General features: G+C 30.5%; 1 protein-coding gene across 2 annotated transcripts in view; it reads right to left on the minus strand.

The window, feature by feature from the left end:
* LOC113384512 (delta-sarcoglycan-like) overlaps nucleotides 1-25,643 on the minus strand; it is a 287,433-nt gene that overhangs the window by 215,066 nt on the left and 46,724 nt on the right. Inside the window, exon 2 of one of the 2 annotated variants that reach the window (XM_026622235.1) lies at nucleotides 17,304-17,424. The exons of the other annotated variant lie outside the window; for it this stretch is intronic. The gene's annotated coding sequence lies outside the window, so the exon portion shown is untranslated. The remainder of the gene's footprint in view (nucleotides 1-17,303; nucleotides 17,425-25,643) is intronic. 2 annotated transcript variants of the gene reach the window in all.

Consider the following 25,643-nt stretch of genomic DNA (forward strand, 5'->3'; position numbering starts at 1 on the left):
AGTGAGTTATAGTAATCGTCCAAACATTGAAAATAATTCTTGAAGTAGAACTTCTTTAGGGCGCGACTAGGGTGTAAAATCCGTACGAATGCAACGGAAGTCCGTTACACCAGAACTGTTAGTCATTTGCTCTCGATGAGATCATTTCTATACGGGTCGATTGTGATTAGTCGTTTGTGTATGTAAATAGAGGTCTGTCATTGTATGCTTACCGCATCAACGTTGTATGCCTACCGATATCAACAAGGAAATCGGCATAGATAAATAAACATTTTAAAGTTACATCGTAGTACAAATCTTGATTTAATGACAAATGCCTGAATCAGAAGAATATTTTTACCCATATCCCCTCCGTAATAATTATAATGAACACAATAAAATAAATGCAACATTTGCGCCGTGTACGAAACATAAAGTTTATTGAAATAATTTCTATATTATTCGTAGTTTCTATAAATCTTTGAAGTTATTGAAAGGAAATAGTTTTTTAGGCAGGACAGATATTACAGCTGTTCAAAGAATGAGATTATATCGCCAGCGAAAAGTAAAATAATACAATCAGTCAATGAATGTATGTTAATTTTAATTACATGAAGTTCTTCGAATACAATTACATGATGAGTGAAGTTGCGAAAATAATATTTGATAGGCGTTGTTTAACATAATCTCTGTGTGAACGAATATTATAGAATTTATTAATCACCAATATTTTCGTTTCTCTACTGAAGGTTCAAGTCATAATGATAATTACAATGACAAACCGATCATGTCATATTTGAAGTATGATTTCAATTACATTATTATTTTGAAATATTATACATATTTTCAATGCTAGTCTTGCTGTTACATAATTATTCTGCAAAATTTGTTGTTTAGGTTTTCCAAAATACTAGACACTGTCCATGTATAGTCTCAAATTTCACCATCTATTTACAAAAAATTCCCGCCCCAACTGCAATAAATCATTATCTCTGTTAGTCAATTAAGTAATAAAGCTCTGCAGTATTTTCGTAGTTTTTTCTGATCAATATTGAACTGATACGCATATAATATATCGAATGTCCGCGAAGTACCTTGATAATATACCGATGGACTAACATAGCCATTAGCTAAATGTTTACGAACACACCCTTTGTAGACAGTAGCCAATCTATGAATAGACCAGATTAAAATAACGAAGAAAATGGAAATCAAGACTGATACGATGGACAATTTTAATAATTGATAATAATCGATATATTCGTGTAATCAAAGATTTACGATAAATTTAGTTTGTCGAATAAAAATCAGTGAATGTTAGAGATTCTTCTGAGTGAAGCTTGACACTAAATTTTGTTCATTATCCTCATTAGACAATTTAAGTACTTGCTGATGAATAAATTTCATAATATTCAATATAGTTTTATATGTATTTATTTTACTCATATAGGGTGAAGAAATATCAATTCGTTCATTATTTATCCAAATGTACAACTTTGTAAAACTTCATCTTGAAGACCAGGCATGTATAAGATTGTGTGCTTTTACAGTGAAATACCATCAAAATTTATTTGTTGTTGAAATTCTTTTGGGTTGATAATCTTTGCGGGTTGAAAATCTTTTGAACCATTATTTCCATACTATTTTTGTCTTTGTTTTTAAAAATAATAGACAATCCAATGATACTGGTAACAAGTGATAATGCAACATATGAAGGCTATTTTTATGAAGACTTTTATTGCATTCATATACTATCTCGTCAAAGGTGTATTACCTTGAAATTGGAGTATTGTAGGTGTTCGAACAGATACATTTCTTTTGGTTTTTTCTTTTATTAAATATGGTTTTATTTCTAATGATCGTAATTGTTACATTCTGTATCATTCTAAAACTTCCCATCACAAGAATGAACTTTATTTAATTTATTGTTATTATAACCACATCTGTTGTTAGAATTACTTCAGTTTTTATGATTATATTTATCAATGACTGATTTATTGCAATATTTTTTTAGACACGATTAGGGAGTAAAACTGTAAAAATACAACGAAAGTTGCGTTACGTCCGAACTGTTCGTCATTCGCTCTCGATGAAATCATTTCTATACGGGTCGATTGTGATCAGTCGTCGTGTCGAGTGAATAGAGATCTTTCGTTGTACGCGTTCTGGCGTACTTCAAGGAGGAGATCGGAATATCCTTAGATTTTAAGGTTACATCATAGTACAAACCTTGATTTGATAAAAAATGCGTGAATCAGAAGAATATTTAACCCTGTCCCCCGCAAATAATTCTAATGAAAATTATAAAACAAATGAAAAATTGTGCCTTATAAGACACGTAAGATTATTGAAATAATTTCTATGTCATTTGTAGTTTCTATCAATCTTTAAAGTTAATAAAATGGAAAATATTTTTAAGCGCAAGACAGATATTACAGGTGCTTAAAGAATGAGATTGTATCGCTAGCGAAAAAGTAAAAAAAATACATGCAATCAATAAATGTATGCTGATTTTAATTACATGAAGTTCTTCAAATACAATTACATGATGAGTGAAATTGTGAAAACAATATTTCTTTAGGCGTTGTTTAACATAATTCAACGTGTGAACGAATAGTATATAATTTATTAATGAGCAATTATTTCATTTCTCTAATGAAGGTCCAAGACCTAAATGCTAATTACAATGACAAACCGATCATTTCATATTAAAGTATGACTCTAATTACAGTTATTGAAATGGAAAATATTTTTTAGGCAAAACAGATATTACAGCTGTTACATGATGAGTGAAATTGTGAAAACAATATTTCTTTAGGCGTTGTTTAACATAATTCAACGTGTGAATGAATAGTATAGAATTTATTAATGATCAATTATTTCATTTCTCTAATGAAGATTCAAGACCTAAATGCTAATTGCAATGACAAACCGATCATTTCATATTTAAAGTATGACTCTAATTACAGTTATTGAAATGGAAAATATTTTTAAGGCAAAACAGATATTACAGCTGTGCAAAGAATGAGATTATATCGCCAGCGAAAAAATAAAAAAATACACCAGTCAATAAATGTATGTTAATTTTAATTACACGAAGTTCTTCAAACACAATTATTACATGATGAGTGAAGTTGCAAAAACAATATTTGTTTAGGCGTTGTTTAACAAAATCTACTGTGTGAACAAATATTATAGTAGTTATTAATCAGCAAATACTTAATTTCTCTAATGAAGGTTTGTTTCCAAATGCTAATTACAATGACTAACCAATCATGCCATAATTGAAGTATGACTTTAATCACATAATTGTTTTTAAATTTTATACATATTTTTAATGCTTATATATATAATTTATAATTTATCATTATATAAATAAGTATAATAATGGTTGACACTAATAAATATGTGCATCACGAATGTTACCATACTACTAATGAGTATTATTCAAAATTGTTATATGATGTATTCATTTTTAACTTAAATGCCATCTTGTACAACAGCAAAAAAGTTTCACTTTAATCGCGTGTGAACCTTACACGCACTTTTTTGGAATTGCTAATGTATATATTGCTCTTGATTATCGCTACAAATTGTCCTACAAATTTGTATATTAAACAAATAAAGTATTACTAATCAATCACATTACAATCGCTGCTAAATAGTCGATGGCAAATCTCACAAAATTTTCACTAACCGCCATCCAGGTAGAATCAACGACTCGTCTTATAATAATTCTCCAACATATTTCCGCACATATTGCTCTCATTTTTTTCGCATATATTACAGCAATAACAATTTCGCGAATAGTATAACGACCATAAAATGGAAGAGAAGTCGAGCACATCGTTCATGGCGGACTCGAGTTCGTCGAGCACCTATTTTCCAGCTTTCCTCCGCTTTCCTCCACTTTCCGCCGCTTTCCTTATTCCCACACTGAGTGTTTAATAGCGGTGTTTAACATATATAAATCACATATATACATATAAGATATCTAGGTAATAAAATCAGAGCTGGTGTAGGGTAATGCATTAATTTCCGGGTTATTTGTAAATGTCGGTAAGTCGTATGGTTATGGATCATGCAGGTTGAATCGGTTAAGAGAAAATGCTAAGACACGGGGATGGTAGAGTTTGTCTTTTGTCTGTTGATACTCTTGAAGGTAAAAGTCTTGAAGGTTTCTGCTAAGTGGTTATGAATATTTTTAATAATGAGGCGTTGGTTATAAAAACAGCCTATAGTCAGAATTAACCGTTATCAATAATTTGTAGTTCCATTTATAATCTGTAGCATACTGCAATTTTATAAAGTTAACTTCTATTGTCTTATTAACTTCCCGTAGGGTAAATTTTTGGAATCGTCCAAAAATCAAAAACGAAAATTGTTGCAAATCATTACGTTTCAGAGGTTTCTGAGCATACCTTAGAAAAAATTAATGTGCAATATTGAAAGCTTCGTTCCTTTCCTTTCTTGAAATCTTTCCCACGAATGGTTCATAACGGATTTTTCTATTATTAAGAGATTCTGTAAAATCTTAATAAAGGTTAATGGCTCAGTTTCCAGAAATATACGTTTTCGCAATTAATAATTGATGGCCTTAAATGGAGCTAAATCATTTGATGAGCGTTTAATTAATTGGAATTTTTACGTGGCGGAAGATTTTGAAAGGTCTTTAGCATAACAGCTTTTACTGAACTGTATATACCTATCTCATCTAATATAATCGTCTATGTATGGACTATCTTATAAAAAAGGAAAAATATTGTTGTGTGTAAAACTTTGTAAAAAAAATTGTGATATCTGCAAGTTAAATTATATTTTATACGCCCATATAGTTCCATAAACAGGATATCTCAGAACTCAACGTCAAAAAATTATCTCACGTTGTTTGCAAATTATGATATTTTAGGTGCAACCGTTTAAGTGCAGAGTTAAATATGTGGTACAAACTGTAACTATTTTCGTGAACTTAGAACTTTGGCTCATTTTTTCAATGTAGAGCTTTTCAAGGTTGACCAATTTTGAAAATTGGTAAATTGTTGAATAATTTTTACTGTTGTCCTAAAAATGACATTCAAGATTACGGTTTCAAATGAACAAGAATAATAAAAATTAACCACATTAACAAAAAAAAAATCACAGTTTGACCAAAGCTCTAGGCTGCTCCTAAAAGCTTATAATTTGCAATTTATATGACAATTTTTCTTCAAGTTTTCTTTCATAATAGTTAGAATAAAAAGAATCACCACATTTCTGTTTGATGTTGAACTCTGGGACACCCTGCATATTTATATATTCCAATCAAGCATATTTATTAAACGAAAATGATTCTATAAAATTGCTTCATATTGTGATTTGAATATTATCCACCTCTGCAAAACTTTGCGAACTTTGATGCATAATGCTTCCCTTCTTTTCAATATATTAATTTCATCACTCTAGTAGCACGTCGTACTTTATTTCAAGGTAAATTTCATTTAATACAGAAAGTCTTAATCTTGTCTTACAACTCTCGATGTGCATCTGAATACATGCAGGAAAGATGCAATAAATAAGCATTCTATAAATAATTCATGCAGTACGAAAACAAAGATAAGGCAAAATATGAAATTCGTACATGATCGTGCTCTGGCAGAGTTTGCACACTGTTCGAAAACTTTTGCATTAAATATACTGTATCATCTACATATCTGCAGCCAGTACCCGTTGTCGGTAACTATATGCTACGCATTTGGGGATGTACAACGAAATTTTCAATGTAAATTATAATTATAATAATAAAAACTAGTGGTGTATGTCATCGTGCCTTCAGGCAAATTGCTGCAACTTTCCGTACCGAAAATTAAAATTTCTGAAAAAAACTTAAATTTTTTGAAAACTGAAAAAATGGGATTTTTAAAAATTTTGAAATTTAAAATAAAAATTACATGTACAAAATTTTATTTTTTATAATCTGAAAATTTAAAACTTATTTCAAAGCAATCGTGCTGCGTCGCTGTTTTAGAGAAATATCGAATAAAATGTTTTTTAAATCATTCAAATCGAATCGAAAATGAATTACCATTTTTGAACTTTTTTGTCCCGTATCTTCAAAACAGCTGGACCTGCCTTTACCAAAAACTAATCAGCACGTCTTCTCATCAAAACGAATCGAATGTTTCTTAAATTTAAAAACACACACACAAATACATTTTTTCTAAGGTATGCCAAAATGTTCAGAAACCTCTGAAACGTAAAAATTGGCATAAATGTTCACTAGCGATTTTTTTGATAGTACTATAACTTACCCTAAGGGAAGTTAAAAACCATGACCGATGCTAGACGCATGTTGAATAAAAGATGTTATGCAGAAGAAGTCTTTTAGTCCAGCACTCGACAGTCTGGAGTGCCCGATAGTCCGGCATTTTTTTCAAAATTTAGTTTTTTTTCATTAATATGCCTTAATAGCACAAACGCTCGAGAGGTATTAGTACGTTTTCGGGGTGTTTTGGAATCCTTCGGAAGGACTTGCCATCGTTCGGTAATTTTTGTGGCCATGGTAAAATTTGTTGTGTCTGGGTTCATCACCAAAGTATGTTGTATGAAATATGTAGTCATCACGTTGTACAAAGGATTTGGTTGTTAGATAGTTTTTGAGGTGATTCGGAATTATTTGGTAGGTTTGGTAATCCCTGTATATGAAGTAGAAAGCATTATAGAAGCTCTGAAGTAGTGGATGTAGTTGGAGGTGCTGACAATCTATTGAAGAACTTGGCATTAAATTGAAGTAAAAGAGTGGCTTTTAATCGACGAGATTAAGCCCATAGATCGGTCACTAACCAATGAGGACATTATAAACATTTAATTAGATGGTTAAGATGTACAATTCACATTTTTTTAAAGATAACCAACAACCAATATACAAAATACAATTAAGCTAGGCTTAAATAATCTTGTCTTGATTTTATGAAACTTCTAAAGATGAGGTTCTGTATATCCATTGATTCGAAATTATTTTTGAAAAGTTTAAAAGCTTTTCTGAAGAAGAAGAGCAGTATCAGAAACGAAGAAAAGAAATTTTAGAGATAAGAATACTTATATTACTTGTTAAATATACTTATTAGTTATAGCCAAAAATCGCTGTATTTGTAAGATATCGCAAATAATTAGTAACATAAAATATTTGGAATATGAAGTGTATTTCTTGAAGTTAAAATTCATATATTTAAAAATGTCATAAAACTGTTCTCTTTTAGTAAATTAATCAAAACATTGTAGAATTTATGATTGCTTAGTTGACGTATTTGTAAGGGTAATAAATTGAATAGTTGAATACCTTCCATCAATTGAATTAAAAGTAGATCTTTTGACAGTTCTATTCTTTGTGACGTAGTGGGAATTAGACATAGAAGATATATCAAAGTACTGAGGATTTTTTTTATGAATAGAAGTGTAAAAAGTAAGAATATGTTAGGACCTTCCTACCTTCCTACCTTAGGTAGGAATGTTATACTTCTGAATTGCGGTAAATCTTTGGCCTATCATTCACTCAGACTTTCAAACACATATAATGATTGTGATAAATTTTAGTATATTGATAGTGATTCGCCAATTCCGTTCATTTCTACAAAGATGTGGTATTGCTAAAGGTTTTCAATATTATATTTGTTAAACTTCTTCTTTAGTCTCCTTGATTGATATTGGTATCACAAGAAGCTGAGTGACTATTGCATTAGACAAATAAAATAATATAAAATAATTTTATTATATTATCTCGATCTAATTTTCCAACCTTATACGCACACCGTCGGGAGGCTTGCGGACGCGGAAAGCTGTGTGCATTGCACCAACGATTTATTTAGCAAAGAATGTTCAGTGTGGAAATTTTTGATAAGGGGTTTTTACATCCCGTAGGAATATTTCTTCATAAGACTTCTGCAAATCGTTTAAGTACCATGTAAGGTGTTTTGCACTTGAAGCGAATAAATCTTCAAAACTAGGACAGGGTAAAATATTCAATTATAATATTCATAAATAGACAGAACACGAAGACGACAATATATATATAGTATATACCGATTTAATTTTTCTATTTAAAAAAAATCTTTTATTTTAAACGACTTCTAACTAAACGCTTCCTTCATCAAGAATCTTTATTCCAAGTTTCTTATTCTAGAAAAATATTCATCCCCATTTGTTATTTTCTAAGTGGATGGGACAAGAACATCGGTTATGTATAATATCGCCTTAATGCAACTAACGCCTCGTTTATGCGAAATATAATAACGCCTTTAAATCTCCACTTAATCTTTCTTGTGGATATATGGTTTAATGTTCGAAGGATTGCTGTAAGAGGATTAAGTGCAATGCAGACCAATTCTATGGTGTGATTTTGTAACTTCTTATCAAGTAAAGAGCTTTGTGTGCAGCGTCTTCAATCTTTTTGGGCTGGTGCTATGGTGTGAAATATTATTCTAAGTTTCAGATATTTTTAAAATTCAATTTTAAATAGTAAAGAGATAAGTAAAACTAAATTTATATTCTGAAATTATAATTTAACCTATGAAAAATAGGTAATGACTAAGTCTTTTAATAGTTAAAAACTGATGATGGGAATAATAAACAAGTGAGGGAAAGGTAATTATTGATTCGTGGTGCCCTTACATCATGGATCTGCTTTAAGGCACATACTATTTATTATTATTGTTATCTTAGAACTTGTTACATATTGGCATTTAGGAATTTTATTTTCAAATAATAAATATGAATTATATTTCAAGATATACTTCATTGAAATAGCTCAAACAAAAAGGCAAAATTATAAATGGGATCAAAAAGTTGTTAATAGTATTTATATAAAAAAATAATGAGGAAAAGAAATAAAATTGGCAGAGAGTGCTTTATGAAAAAGCAGAATCAGGGTGGAAGGTGAAACATTTTTATCATTTTTGTTGTGTACATTATAATTAATTTGACTGTTAATTTAAGTATTCGCATTTTTTGCCTTGCAAAATTTCTTATTTTCATTATTCTTTGTATATAAATGGAAACAAATCTAGTATGCTTTTCGTTCTAAAATCGTGACCACAAAAATCAATTAAATAAAAAATATTTTACTTAATATATTCGTTTTCATGCACCGAAGATGATTTAAATATATTACTTCAAGAAATATACACAGTTAAAAAAGTTAATCAAATATAGTTCTTCTATTGAGCTGCATAGAGCCTGATAATCTACATCATATAAAATTGATATTTCATCCGTTGCAAGAAGTATATAAAAGTTTATGCCGTTTTTACGAAACAGATGGAAAATATATGAACATTTCGTATATCATCATTCTTAATAAAAATTTATGTGACAATGTTGTACTTATGTTGTTATATAAAGCAAATATTATTTGCTATACTATTATCAATTACATTACATTTCCTTGTTTCTATTTGAATATTGATTAGAATATAAAGGTGATATGAGCAATTGTGATGATTTGACTTGATCAAGTCCCTAAGACAATCTAATGGATAGTACAGTGGTTTCCAACCTTTTTTTGCAGCGCCCCCCCCCCCCGCCGTTCTAATGAAAAAATTGTTTCACCCACCTTCATTTTTTTAACAATTTCATTTTATAAATATATCAACTGATATTATTAGACTACATTTTAATATGCAATATTATTTATTTTTTAATATCATTTCTAAAATTTTTAGCAATTTTTGAAAATAGTATTCTGGTAACAGATGTACGTGCCCCCCTTAAAACAGCCTGGCGCATCTCTGCGAGAGCGCGCCTCACAGGTTGGAAACCGCGGGGTTAGCATTTCCTTATTTGATTAATTGTTTATTGATGAAGCTATTTTAACTTGTAAACACTTTACCATCTATATTTTTTGGATGGATATGGCTTGGATGGAATCTCAGCCTTCTAATTAAAATACCATAGCTTCAACCCCTAAGTTACAAAATCCCTTCGTTGCATCATGCAGTTCACAATTTTAACAACAACACTAAGCAATCTTTATTTCATCCTGAAAAAATCCAAAAATAAAATTTATTCATCTTCAATTTTCTCAGTTGATCCGATGATTATATCATACCATCCCCCTGTAGATTCATATCTGTTATTTCAATATTCGCGACAAAATCAGTTCGCTTTTCCCGGAGTTCTACACGTATGTCGCGTATCACCGCAAAATCTAATTCGTCAGGCGAATACTTCGATATCTCATGTCAAATTCATGTATTATTCATGAGGTGACACTAAAGGGACATTAGCATACTCTTCGATGTTGATTAGGGCGCAGGAAATCTTACAATATGAAGAGTCTTATAATATGAGCGCCGGTGGAAAATTTACTTGCGAAGGAAAGTTCATTTAGATTTTTAGTTTTTTTACTGCTAATTTTTGTAACATAAGCCAACAAATTTACCTGATATCCATCGGACTGTTGTAAATTTTTTGAAAAAAGAAAAAAGACCACTCGATATCATGGGAATTTATTGATGGAATTCATTATAATATTTTAACATGATAGATCTCATGCGACTTTCTTTGTAAAAATGTGATGAAAAAGTCATGTTCCAAACTACTTCAATATCTTAATCTCATATTTGCTTAATAGAAAATTTAGAATCAAAATTAAAGATGTGACTTCGAGCATTAGAAATATAGAATGCGGGGTACCACAGGGCAGTGTGCTAAGCCCAGTTCTTTATCTTCTTTTTACAAACGATATGCCCACAGATGATCTTCTAATCATATGCACTTACGCCGATGACATAGCAATTATTTCATGTGATTTCGATATTAGAACAGCAACTTGTCAGTTACAAAATTATTTATCTAGTTTTGAGAAAGTTAAACGGTTACCAATGAATTTGAATATTTTTATACGTATATAGTATTCTATGTAACTTTCAGTACAATAACCATAAGTCTGTAAAATTTAATTTTCAGGAATACTAATTTACTTTGAAAATTGGAAGCACAAGTTGAAGGCCTTGTAGTTAAAACCTAAGACTAAGACCTAAAAATTATTTCAAAATTTATCCAACATTTTATTTTTTGATTTTTTGAAGTAGTACAAGTTGCACAAGCATATTATTTAAAACCTAAAATTATATAACCATAGCAGAACTTGCTACAGAATTCATCTACAATTTGTTAGAGATCCATCAATCTTGTGTCACTTAAGAATTTATTTTCCTTGATAAACTAACTAGCTTGCATATTTCTAATAATATGTACAATAGATTTGACGAATTTCATGGCATTTATTTTTTTTAAATACTACGTTAATAATACTACATTTGTTTAATTTTCGATATCTCTTTCTTCTATATGTAATTAGTAATTGCTGCTAAAAAATTTTTTATTGAATGATCTGCGACGATGAACACATATGCTATATTAGTTCACAAGTGTAAGAAAGAGTATTACGTTCATTTTTAGGTTCAAATATAATTATTATCGTCTTAAGTTAGGTAAAAATATATGGTAATATTTTTGTTCCCATAATCAAATAAAACAAACTACATGGTGGCAATTTGATATATTGTAAAAATCATTTTCATGTGTCAATATGTTACACCTATTAAAGATAATTGTCTTCGTTTTGAGAATAAGATTTTTATATACTCATAAGGATATTTTCAACTAATTATATATTTTTTACATAGTCTTTATATGCTTACATAATTTGCCACAATCAGAATCACGTTCTTACTATATCCAAAAAAAATATATATATTTCTCATAACCAATCTGTGGTTACTTGCTGTTGGGTACATGGCGTTTAGAAATTTCTTCGTTGAAGAATTTCCTTATATAATTATATTGTTTGTCAATTTATTAGATATTCCGGTCACTTTCTTTTTAGTCTTCTAATGAAAATTTGTTTTTTCAGTTATTTATTAGTGTGTTTGGATGGTATTTGCTCTTGTAGTGATATTTCATATATTTTTGTGCAAAGATCGGTTTTGGTAGATTGATGAACCGGTTGCGGTCTTAAAAACAAATACAAAATATACATATACGAGGTCTGTTCAAAAAGTACCCGGAATTTTCGTTTTTTCAAAAAAATATTTATTTATTCGTCTACATTAATGTGGTCCCCTTCAAAGTAGTCCCCCCCAGCTATAATACACTTATGCCAGCGTTTTTTCCAATTTTCGAAGCACCCTTGATATTCACTTTTTGATATGTCCTTGAGCACTCTCAGCGATTTTCTTCAATCGAGGAAAACCGCCGTCCTTTCATGGGTCTCTTCAACTTTGGGAATAGGAAAAAGTCACACGGAGCCATATCTGGTGAATTTTTGCACTTTGCAACACTTTATTTCATTTTTTACGCAAATTTTAATACAAATTCTTTGACTTTTCAATTCTTCCATTGTAAAAATCGCCGAGCTCAGAAAAACACGTCGAACCTTAGCGACTACCACAGACAAAGTAAACAGTGAATATAGCTGAAAATTTCATCATACTTTAGGGGCATGTATACCAACACAATAAAAAAAAAATTTTGACAATCAGACACTCCAGACCCGCGAAATTTAATTATTAGTAATTCCGGGTACTTTTTGAACACACCTCGTATTTCATTGAAGATTGGCATATAATATCATCAAATATGTAGAGTAGAAGGTATTAGGGTATAAGACAATCTAGTATGTATCAACTAACGCTGTTGGCAAAAATATAAGGTAAAACGTAATATTTCTTAAACCAGCTGCAATTCAGGAAAGAGTTAAAACAAAGCCTTCCACCTAGACGGCATTCTCAAATAAATGTGCTACCGTTGATGATGTTCTCCTTAAAGTACCTTCCCTAAACACCTCTCTAACGTCTCAGGATATTAGTGCGATGTCGAGTGTTAAAGGGTGCGCGTGCCGAATAATCCATCAGGCGGTTGATGTTTATTTAACTACGCAGAGATGTTTAATTAAAATCAAGCGATTTAGACGAGATTGTTATTATGGGAAATTGTCCTTTAATAATGATGGAAATACCTTTGAGTGTGAATAGTTTAGTGAAATGACTACCAAATGAAACGACCTCCAAAATCAATTAGATCTGTATGGCTTGATATTGTTGAAGTCTTAACATCTATAGCAGTGACACCCATTTATTAAGAATAGATAGAAAAATTTTGCTTTTAAGAAAACTAGTTGAAATAAAATAGTTTTGTACTATCATCAATACATATTTAAATAATGTGACTCTACTTAATTTCCCCAAAGACTTTTCCTTGTAAAAAAAACTATATCTACGTTTTAGACCACAATTTTGATTCAGCTTTGATAATTAAAAAAACTGTTCGAAGACTGTATGTGCGTATTAAGGTTCTCCTTCGATTAACTAAGGTTGTTAGGTTATAATTTAATCTTTGTAGCTGTGGACTGTATTAAATACTGATTTGTTGGGATAATTTAAGTATTTGATGCAGTTTATTTTACAATCACTGATTTGTCACTAAGTTATAATTAAAGAAGATATTATTCACGCCAAAATAGACGTGACAACGTCGCATTAATTTTGTCGTGACAGAATTGCATCTTACAACGATGCATGGACATCTTTGACTCAAGATCAGCAATAAAATAGCCATCTAGGTACCTGAAGGCACATAGGCATAGTCTAGACCAGATCGCGAAACTATCAGCATCAAAAACTCAAATATTATACAAATACTCAAATACTTTACAAATACCACAAAAACAATGTAAATTTACTGTCTAAAGTAAAATAGTGTAAATCTTCTTGTTATTAATTAATCTTTACAATTTAAAACGGTTGATAGAGCCACAAATTCTATCTGGTCCTTCAGCTATACATTTCAACAAAAAATAGATATATTTATTGATTATTTATTAAATATGTTTTAGAAGTAAGAAAAATAAGTCTGATTCAAATTCGCTACCCTCTCTACATGTTAGCAACCATCCGATGTAAAAGCACAATGCCATGAAGATTGCCGCCTTCATGGTCAATATAATAAAATGAAAATACGTCCGAACAAAGATAATCGAGCCTTTCAACGAAATAAGCAATCAAATAAACTTTTATTTACAGTTGCGCAAAAATAAAAAAAAATAACAGTATCATTTGTTTTTATAGAATACAAGTTATTAAGTTTCATAAAATTTTTTTTCAATAAATCCACTAGTATATGTTTTTTTCAGCCGGTTGAAATTACAGGTGTGTTATTCAACCATCCGTGTGAAAGCAAAGCCGAATTTTGGAAAACATAAAAAAGTTATATCGTTTGATGGAGTTTTGTTACGTGAAATTTGCATAACCTGCGATTACCGAATAACACATGCCCTCATGCATTCATAGCACGTGCAACGCCGGTTGTGTATATTTTTTTTACAAATCGGATGTTTGCTGAACACGAGTCTTTATTATTGAGAGCGCCGGGGGATGGGGCGATTGCCATTTTGGGGTTAGAGCTCGGTTCACGGTACACATGTACGAATTTACTTTGACTTAGAACCATAATGTTGATTTAAATATTTTTTACATTTTATATTATGAAAAACATGTTTAAAAAAAAAATTACATAAATTGCATTATCTGAACATTTGCTTCGGGTTGCTCCATATTGTTACCTGAATGAGAGCAGACGAACTTGATTTTTCGAATGTTATACAATTTTTATGCAAATTATATTCTCCACAACGCAGATCCAAAAAATCTCAAACAAATATCCGGAATCGGATGACTTTATTTGCTTCTACTTCAGAAAGTTGTTTCCGAAAATTCCACAAGATATATAAAATCAAGATCACAAGGGAGCTAACGAAAACAATTGAGCGAAGTGAGAATCGTAGTAAACCAAAGAACATAATCTGGATACTCAACGCGCTCTCCTACGCATATAATATACAAGTTTGTGTATAGTCTAGTCTAGACGAAAAATTTCTATTGTATTTTCGTATATATATATATATATATATACTGGCCGACCCGGAAAACCATAAAAAAATTCTAGTATAAAATGTTTAGTACGGAAACAACTAACTGATTGCAAATGTGGTGCATACGTGAAAAGAGCAGCTAACAAAAATAAATGAGTAGTTTACCCACTGCAAAGCACGCCACATATAAATGTCCTTTAGTCTTTGCAAGAGCCAACGTAATCTGAAACTGATCCTATTTAGATTGAATTGGCACATTTAATGTTTCAAGATTTTGACATATTATTACCGTGTTTTTATTATTTCAGTAATTTTAGAATTACGAATCAAAATCCGATCATTTATTTTTAAATTATCTGATTTGAAACTAACAAAATTAGGAGTCATAAACCGTTTTTATCTATCTCATATAACCGCGATTGCGATTTGGAATTCTAATATCAAATTTTGAATATTTGCTCTAATCAATTCGTTTATTCAATTCGATCAATTGATTTACCATTAGTTCAAAATAGAGGTGATAATTATTGTAATATAACATGGATATATGAAATATTTGAATACGTTCATAAATTATTGTGGACATATATAACCTGCTAGTAACAAACAAGTGGAAACATTCGAAAACTAAATGTTATTGAAATTGCATAGTTATGCTCGAGGATGAATTAGGTAATGATTCGATTCAGGTAATGGTTTAATTTTTTGTGATTGAAATTATAATTTATTTGTAGAAATTTTTCTATCTCTTTATAAGGAATATCTATAAAATAACGTGGCCCTGATGGTTTATATCTGAAAATAATTAGATTTTATATCTTACTCAATGAACTTTATATAAATAATAGAATTTAACACAATACACGAATTTTGATATGCAATTTATTAAGCATAACTACTTTTTGCCTATCATGAAAAAATTATTGAATATTTTCATATTTTTTTTTTGTTTTTACTTTTTTCTGTACTCTTGTAACGTTGATGAATAAATTACAGAAAAAATGATTGCCGTAAAAAAATTGATTGCCGTTCTTTTACAATTAGAGAAATGATCTAATATTCATTCTTCAGCCTCTACACTAGAATACCTCCTTAAGTATTAATTTTTGAGCTGTTTTTGTTTTTAATTAAAAAGAAAATTTATAAACGCTCAGTTTTATAATTTTATTGAAATACTTATTGTACTTTTATTGAAATCTATGTCAAATTTTACGTCAATCTGTTTATAGGTTCAGTTGGAACACTTCGGTTTCCAAGCAAGAAAAAGTTGTTTCTTCATTTTTTATTATGTCTGAAATTATTCAACATAGAAGCAGCATTGAATTTTTTGTGCAAAATGAACTATCTGCAGCTGAAACCTTCAAAATGCGTTACAGGAGGCTTTGGCGAGAAGTCAATGTCAAGAGCAAGTGTTTTTGATTGGCACTGATTTTTTAAAAAGGGCAAAAAGGGCGTTGAGACAAACCACATCAAAAATGACCAAGAACATCTACTGTCAACAAAATCAAAGAATTGGTGCTGCAAAATCGTTGGTTGACTACTAGAGAACTTTGAGCTGATATTTTTGGAATTTCAAATGGATCAGTCAACACCATTTTGAAAGTCGTTTTTACACTACGATATTGCATCATAGCACATTGCTCTCGTTCTTCATGACAATTTTGCCAAAAACTCAATCAAATTTTGGGCGATCACCGTATTTGCCTGATTTTGCGTTCTGTGACTTCTGGCTATTCTCTAAACTCCAAGTTGAATCGAAGAAGAAACCAATGGCCATAGAAAGACGAGTATGAAAATCTTTTGTAAACTGCAATAAGTTTTGGCGTAGTTGCATTGCATCCGTGAGGGATTATTTTATGGAAAATAGTGTGATGGACCGATTCTGCCACTGCCAATTTTTATGACAAGTCTATGTTGAAGAACTTTCCATGCAAATTCGTTCTGAATATTGTCAAAAGCCATGCGATTGCTTTGCAGTCAGGTTGTCAGATAGAAAACCTAACCTAGGAACCGCACAAATGTCAAAAAAATAATCTTAAATAACAGGGTCTTTCTGACCCAGCTTCATAACATACAAGTGACGTTGCAGTTTATGTGTAAAACGCCTGAATGCACAGGAAATACATGAAATTTTGACAGTATTAAGTATAATTTAGTAGCATAATAAATGGAAGTTGGAAGGTAACATGGCCTTGCCATAACATTGATCTGCTGTGGGGCAGAATCGGCACATGGATTTAGAAGAATATATAAATATCTCAAAAGTCTTAAATAATCAGATAATGCCCATTGTGTGTCCACCCCTGTCTCGGTGAAACGTTAAATCGCTACTATAGGAGTTCATTGAATTCGCTAAGCGTTCGTTAAGTATGTACATGAAGTTTATATTATACTGTTGTTCGCATAATGTGTAGGCACATACTTGTAGTTAGCGACTTGTTTCGGTTGACGGGCTCAGCCCACACGAGCACGATGCTCTGTATTTATGTCCTTTGATGAGTCACTAATGAGAGGCACCGGTGCTATTTTTCCAGTAAGGATACCTGTAAAAAAATAATCTTTTATTAGAATTCGATCTATTAATAATTCAATAGGAGCTGTTGCGATCGATTGATTAAGTATATAGAGAAAATAAAATAAAAAATCATATGTAAAAAACAATCACATCATTCGTGATGTGATATAAAATTAGTAATCATATGCTAATTGTATGTCTCAGTATAGTTCTCAAATATTTCACGTACATAATTAGCATTTTTCTTCCATAAAAAGCTCTTTTTACGGTTTGTCAAAAAAAAGTTTTAACTTATTGTCATGCCAGTTATATGTGAGTGACATTAAAAATAGTAATTTTCCAAGAATTTTGGAAAACAATTTTTTCTTTGGTATATTAAGTTTTCTTGGTATATTTTAAACTATATTATCTATTAAAATTATCATGGCTCACGTGAAATTTTTTCTGATATTATCATGGTTAAAATATACCTTTCCAATCATCAATGTATAAAAATATGTCAAAAGAATTTTTTAGCTTTGATAATTTACTGCTTAAATACTTCCAGGCTTCATATTACTGTAACTCCTTTGATGGAATATTATTTGTTACTCAATTTACTACTAGTTACTCTACTAGTTGGTATTGGTATTTTGCCTTGAGGCAAGTTACATGAACTTCCTGATATGTGTGAATAATCGACTTAATCAATAAAATATAAATTAATTTTTGAGTGATTAAAAGTATTCCTAGTGAAATTATTACACATAATTGAAGACGAACGAAACGTTAACTCGGAGTATTTTGTAAAAGCTATAATTTTCAAAAATCAATATTTTTTATAATTCAACCAGTATCCGTAGGACTTTAATGGTTTAGTATGTTCATAAGACCAAGTACTCTATCGTTATATAAAGTAAATCATCTAACTTTAATTTTAACAAACTCATTTTAACATACTCATTTTCTCAAATTTTGATGAATTTTTAAAATTAAACTACTGGTCGTAAGGTCCTAATATTTCAGTAAGTTCTATAAGACTATGATATATATCACCAAAACAAGTTCCATAAAAATCGGCTTATATTTTTTTTTTCAACAGTTAATTACAAGAAAACGATTCGGAAGATTTTCACCTAAAACTAATCAGTATCATTCCTAACTAATATCTTTCGAACAATTTTTGATTTTTTTAAATCGATTCGGTAGTATGAGCTTAGATAAGATATAACCACTGGTTTGATCTGCAAATATATTTAAAATGATGACTTTGTACCTTAAAAATGTTTATCGCAATATTTTTTTTTTAATTTATATTATTCTGAATTATTGATTTTGTCTGCTAGGCTGACGTTGCTTGTCTGATTAGTCTACTAATTTTACACTTTAAAATTATATTGAATCATCGATTATGTCAGCTAAAATGACATGCAAATTTATACTTTTCAATTATTTTAAGAAATAATTTGCGCAAGCTAGACAAAAGATCCTAGTCTGATTGCCGAATTTATACTAACTTGTAAAATTATACAAATGAAAAACAAAAAGTTGTAATACTAAACCTATCATTGCATTTACATTAACAAAGTAACAGTACTTGATTTTTACTATTTTTATTAGAAGCTTAATATTATTTTATCTTTTATATTAATTTATTAAGGATTTTAATTTCAATGTGAGTTATAGAATTTATTAGCTAGACTGAAATTGCTCTCTATACTGTAATTTTATACTTTTGATTATATTGGGTTATAAATAGTCAGCTAGAGAGAAGTTAGACTAGAACTAAAACCTCAGTTTTTTTTAAACCTTTATTAAATTTTCAATAATTTTATTTTAGGTTTTGGGGATTTGAGATGTCATCTTCGCAGGAACTTTGAAACTATTTTAAAACAAACACTCAACAAATATGGAATTGCACATTCACCAGATGTTTACTTTACAATTAGTGAATAGGTTCGTACTGATTCTCCAGGGAGATCTCTTGCAATACCAGGTATGTAATGTGAAACTCAATTTTTATAATTTTTTGAAGATAAATATTAACCCTTTCCACTCGGATGTCGCCACTTTGGCGGCAAAATTTATGTAAATCTCGGATTTTCGAGATTTTCGGATTTTGGAGTCGAGACATACATAATTCGAGAAGATCGAGCTTTTTCTCTCATTTTTTTCCATTGTAAAAAAATGCATACGTGCATATTGAGATCTATAATACACCATGAAGTATAAAGGGATTGAAATACATAATAATTCTTATCAAGTCCTTTGTCTAAAGTAAACCTTTTCTAAAAGATTGTTACAAAATTAATTTACCTACATTAGATTTCATTTATTACCTCTGTTTTGATTTAAACGATTACCCCCCAACTAGATAAAGTTATCATCCTCGACGCACGCGGCTCGACCGCAAGACCTCAACACCGCACGACAAGTTAAGTTCAGTGCTTTCACTTACCAGAAATTATTGTAATAAGGTCTGTGATATATATTCATGCCCGTCGTCGCGGAGGAGTCGCTCAGATATATATCTATTACGTTCAACATGCATAATGTACATATTGTAATATACACTTGAGTTTCATCGAAACTCCTGGACGCCCTCTTAGCATTAGTAGAAGAGCTCGAACACTCATTATAAAATCATATTAAAAGCTCTAAGGAAGCGGAGCTTATGGTCTTGTTTGTCATTTAAAAATTTTCTAGAGACAAAATGCCATTTACATCTAGTTACGTGTTTATTCGAATCAAAAGTCAAAATTTCAAAATTGTAATACAAGATAATAATTTCAGAGAATTTAGATAGAGAATTGTTAAACGCAAACTTTGCATTACGAGGGTTGCATTCTAATAACACGAGGTTATGGATTCTAGTATAGAAATTCAAAATAATGTTTTTTTTTTTAATTTTTGAACTAACTATATGCTAGCTCAAGTTAAGCTAATTCAAGAATATGTGTACGAGAGAATTTTTTAAAATTAAAATTATTTTTGCAGATACAGCTATTTGTCCATAATAATCCATTTTGTTTCCTTCTTTTAGCAAAATTTTAGACGTGTTCTTCTCAAAATTGTCTTTTTCAATATGTCCACGATTTCTCGAGTTCTACTGGGCTGATTTACCAGAGAATTTTCTTTATAGACTTCTTTTTGACATTTACCAGCTCCAAATTTCAAAATTTACTATGTTTAAAAACTTCCAGAAATACAAAAAAGTGGTCAGAGAATGGTCTATTTTTTCAAACAATCATCTTTGTTTTTTATTTCGAATTACTTAGAGGGTTGCAATCGGATACGGTTATGTGCCAATTTTTTGTTACCCCCACTTCAAAAACCGCTAATTTTTAAAATTAACATTTCTTATGTTTTTTTACTTTTTTGCTGACTATACAATCTTATTTTTTGAGCAGCTGTATTATCTTGCCTATAAAGATATTTTCCATTTGAATAACTTCAAAGATTTATTGAAACTACGAATAATATAGAAATTATTTCAATAAACTTACGTTTCGTACACGTCACAAATATTTCATTTGTTTTATTATTTTCATTATAATTATTTACGGAGGACAGTGTAAAATATTCTTCTGATTCAGGCATTTTATTAAATCAAAATTTGTACTACGATGTCACCTCAAAACTAATGACATTCCAATTTTCTTTGATGCCGGTACGCATACAGCGACGGATTTCTATTCACGCGAAACGACGACTAATCACAATCGACGCGTATACAAATGATTTCATCGAGAGCGAATGACAAATTGTTCGGGCGTAACGCTATTTCCGTTACATTTGTACAACTTTACTCCCTGGTCACACCTAAAGAAGTTTTACTTCAAAAATAATGATAATAATATCAATTTCATTCGAGTCGATTTTGATAGTTTTTTTTATTATATTTTTAACAGCAATCAGAACCTTACGTCCTATGAGCTGTTGGGCTGAAACTTCTCTTTACTTCGTATTTTTAGATGGTACCCCAATGGTTAATCCATCCATATTTGATGATTTTTGTTATTAGAATTAATCTAATAGAGCTGACTTTTTATTGGTGCAGCAATGCCGGGCAAGGGCTATTTTCACTTGGAAACATATTGCTATCAAGTGAAAATCGTTGTCACTGCTGTATGACAACAAGGTGCTCGAAGTGGGTATCGAACCCGGGACCTCTGAAACAAGTCCCGTCGCTCTTAACCGCTTACCTACGGGCGAGCTCAATTTTAATAGTAATTTTATATATTAAAAATACCTCCTTCCCATGTATGTATTACAAGTTCTCATGTCTCGAAACGTATCGGGCTCTCGGTCTCCTTGCGTATATAGCGAATGAGTAAGACGATGGTAAATTCTGTCGTCCCCAACCTATAAAGTCCTCCTCTCGGTACTGAGGGGGTATTAAGAGCCGTGAATCAAAGGGCTGTTCATTTCGGCCGTTTTACGATTCAAGCGTGCTCCACGAGCGAGCGACGTACCGCGCGCCGCTATAACTCCTCCACGAGTACGACGAAAACGGTCGGGGCGATTCTCAAGGACTGGAATCGAAACTATATGACATATTGTCACATATTAATATACAAACATTATTTTTAATTTTTAGTAGGGTAAGTTATAGTAATAGAAAAAAATCTAAAAAAATATTTTTTATTTTTTCATACTTTTAGTTTACGGTATCGGGAACACGAAAACCGATTTGATTCGTATTGACGGAGATGTTCTGCTTAGTTTTTGGAAAAAACAGGTCCAACGGTTTCGGAAATCCAGAGCAAAACGTGTAAAAATAGCAATTTTTGAGAAAACTGTGAATCCGATTAAAGTGATTCCAAAAACTATATTGCTTATGTCAACGGTGTGAAGAAATGACTAGATGTTGGCGTTTTTTTTTAAAAAAAAAAAAACTTTCTTGTTTTGAATATATTGGTAATAATTTTTGGATTTGATTTCCTATTTCTTTATGTAGTTGAACACAATCATTTTAATTTTCCAATCATATTTCATAATGTTTGTATAATAAAAATGAGAAATATGTGACAAGGTTTCGGGAAGCATTTCGAATATAATGCGTTTTTTATATTTTCGGTCTTATAGATAAACATAGATAATTGTGATTATATTATTCTACAAAACACGATAACAAAATTTGCAATATTTACGATACTTATTTGAAAATATTTGAAACAGGTGTTAATATTTAATGATAAATTTTTATTGATGATTGATTACTTTTATTTCGCGAATGCTTAGGTATACTGTACGGGAAGTTCCAGCAATTCATCTTAAGGCACAATGCTATGCACTCCTAGTTATTTATAACAGTTAACTAAATGTTCACTTCATAGTAGTTGGATATTCAACGTTATTCCGAATACATACTAGATTCCATGTTATTTCTATTTTTGTCATAAAAATGTAATTAATACTTTGAATCATGAAGTTAATTTATGTTTTCGATTAAACTATGTAATTCATGATCAGTTTAATGAGCTTCCATAATTTCATACTTCCATAATTTTCTCCTAATTGCGGTTTTTGATGGTTTTGAAGGTTTTTGAAGTCGAATGTTAAAAACCGTCAATAAAAACATATAGTATACATTTATTGAATTAGCCAATATTATTTTTAAGAGTAATGTAATAAGTAATAAAAAACTCACTTTTTTAAAACAAAATCAATATTTTATGATAGTGTACTTCAATACAATAGAGAAAACTTTAGATTTTTAAAGCTAAGGTTTTTTTAAAAAAAAATTCTTAAAAATACTGTGAACTATAGATCGTACTATATATATATATATATATATATATATATATATATATATGTGTGTGTGTGTGTGTGTGTGTATTTGCAAGTATTGTTTTTGCGCTGAGTGAGTGTAATTTGTTGCGTTGCTATCAACATAGAGTTATTGCATTTTTTGCTTTATTAATGCTATTTCACTGTTTCGTTTAATATATTTTAAAAAAACATGAATATGAAAGTTTTAAAGTTCAAATATATTTTCAAACTTTGCCCGAGTTTAGCGAGATATTTAGATTCAAAACTAGTTGTAAGATATTATTTCAAATTAGGCTTTGTTTACATTTTTCTTTCCACAGTTTTACCTGTAGTCTATTTTGGGACAGATGTAAAAATTACTATATAATGAAAACACACACACACACACACATATATATATATATATATATATATATATATATATATATGTTGATAGTTTTGTCGAATTGATACATGTTTGAAGTAATCTGCAGCCCAATCGTCGGATTAAAAGAAGGTTAATAAAGCAAATTCTTCATCAATTAAACGTTTCGACACTCAAACCAGGAAAAACATGAAATTTATTAAAAACACTAAAATTGTGCTAAAGAACAACATAATTAATTTGTAGTTTTTTTATTTAATTTCAAACGTCGTTGAATGGACATGCTTTGAGTTGCTCCTTAATTTTGCTTTTTATTAATTATGTGATCCTTTAGCACAATTTCAGAGTTTTTAATAAATTTTATGTTTTTGCGTTATAAAATGCATAGTTCATCCTTCTATGGTTTTAAATATTTATTAAATATAATTTAATACGTGATAGTGATTGATTTGGGGTCATTTCCCGGATAAAATAGAAATGTTAGTAAAAACAAGTTAGTAAAAATGAAGTGTCAAAAAGCTTCACGTATGTGGTAACAAAAATACATAAGAAATTTACACTTTTAAAAAAAAATGTTATATGATGCTCGTGAGTGTGTAGGTCAGAATTTATGTGTAAAACATCTAACATAGTTTTTGGACAGTTCCGTAACATAGTGTTGACATAACCGTTCTATTTTATCCGAAAATTGGCCCCTGAATTTCGGTCCTTTCCTCTGATAGTTTTGGAACCTGTGCCCTCCATATCGCGATGTAGGAAAGGGTATCTGTCTCTTTGGCGCTTTTCATTAAGTGCGCGGCTGAGGCGCTATTGCTTGAATATATACACCCAGACACCCGCTAATTGCCGAATCGTAACTTGCGATGGCCCCTTGTATTTGTGCGAACGAACGTCTTTCATCCCCCGACCGACTGTGACTTCAACCCTCTCTCTACACTTTTGGGCTTCAAATAAGACAACCGGCTTATTACGTAAAAATTAACATACAAAGTTGTGTCACGGATCATTTGCGTGCGGCTTCGAGGTGTCGACTTCTCAAAAGACTTCTCGGGGTAATCTAAAACTGTTATGAATAATTAATTTAACTTGTTAGGCCGCGAACTTTATATTAAGATTTAGAGTAATCGAAATTTAAAACAATCTTCATATTTTGAACTTCCCGTAGTGACATCAAATTTTTTTTTGCATATCTTCACGTTTTAGAGGTTTCTGATCATTTTTACATACCTTAGAAAGAATAGATGTGTGTATGTGTGTGTGTGTGTTTGTATGTGTACATGTGTGAATACAATTTTTCGTCGACGTTTTCGGGTGCATCACTCAACCGATTCGAATGATTCAAAAAAACTTTTTGCTTGTGTTGACAAAACAAACAATTGCTTTTGGAAACACATTTTTTAACACAATTTTTACCGATTTTTTTTGTATTTGAAAATAATTCAGATCTTAATTTTAGTTCAGGATTACACTCTAAAGCTCACTTATACACTTTAAACAAATAATTTCAACTTAGCAATTCAGTTTATATAATTCTTATAAATATTAGACAATGTTACAGTATTTATAATAATTTATCTGAAACCATTCAATATTTTTTGAATTTCATTACGGTATAGGAAGTACCAGCAATTTGCTTTGAGGCACGATGCCATCATGCACCACTATAATGATTTTGAGTATATTTTCTGTTTCGATGAGTAACTTCATATCAAAATCAAACCATTTATACTGTTTGTTATCAACTTATACAGTTTAATATTAACTTGGAGTTTAGATTTTGCTTTCCCAAGACAAATAATTGCACTCTCTCTCTTGACACATAACCAGTGTTTCGAAATTAACTCAACGCTTCGGTCATGTACACACTTCTAAACGACAATTTATTTTGACAACTTTGACAGACATAGTAAATTATAATGTATGTTCCATATATACAAGTCAATGCCTTATAAAAAAATTAACAGGCGTACACTACTGGATAAGCTCCAAGATGTTCTATTTGTTAGAATATTTTATGTGTTTTGCGGACACAACTATAACTTCTTCCTTAAATATAATATGTTAAATAAACAAGATATCCGTAAACTCGTAAAATGTCTATGGAAGACATCTAACGCCTTGAGCATAAA

Source organism: Ctenocephalides felis, unplaced genomic scaffold (assembly GCF_003426905.1).
Source record: "Ctenocephalides felis isolate EL2017-DRISC unplaced genomic scaffold, ASM342690v1 CF-g0.4_SCAFFOLD_03571, whole genome shotgun sequence".
NCBI classification, from domain to species: domain Eukaryota; kingdom Metazoa; phylum Arthropoda; class Insecta; order Siphonaptera; family Pulicidae; genus Ctenocephalides; species Ctenocephalides felis.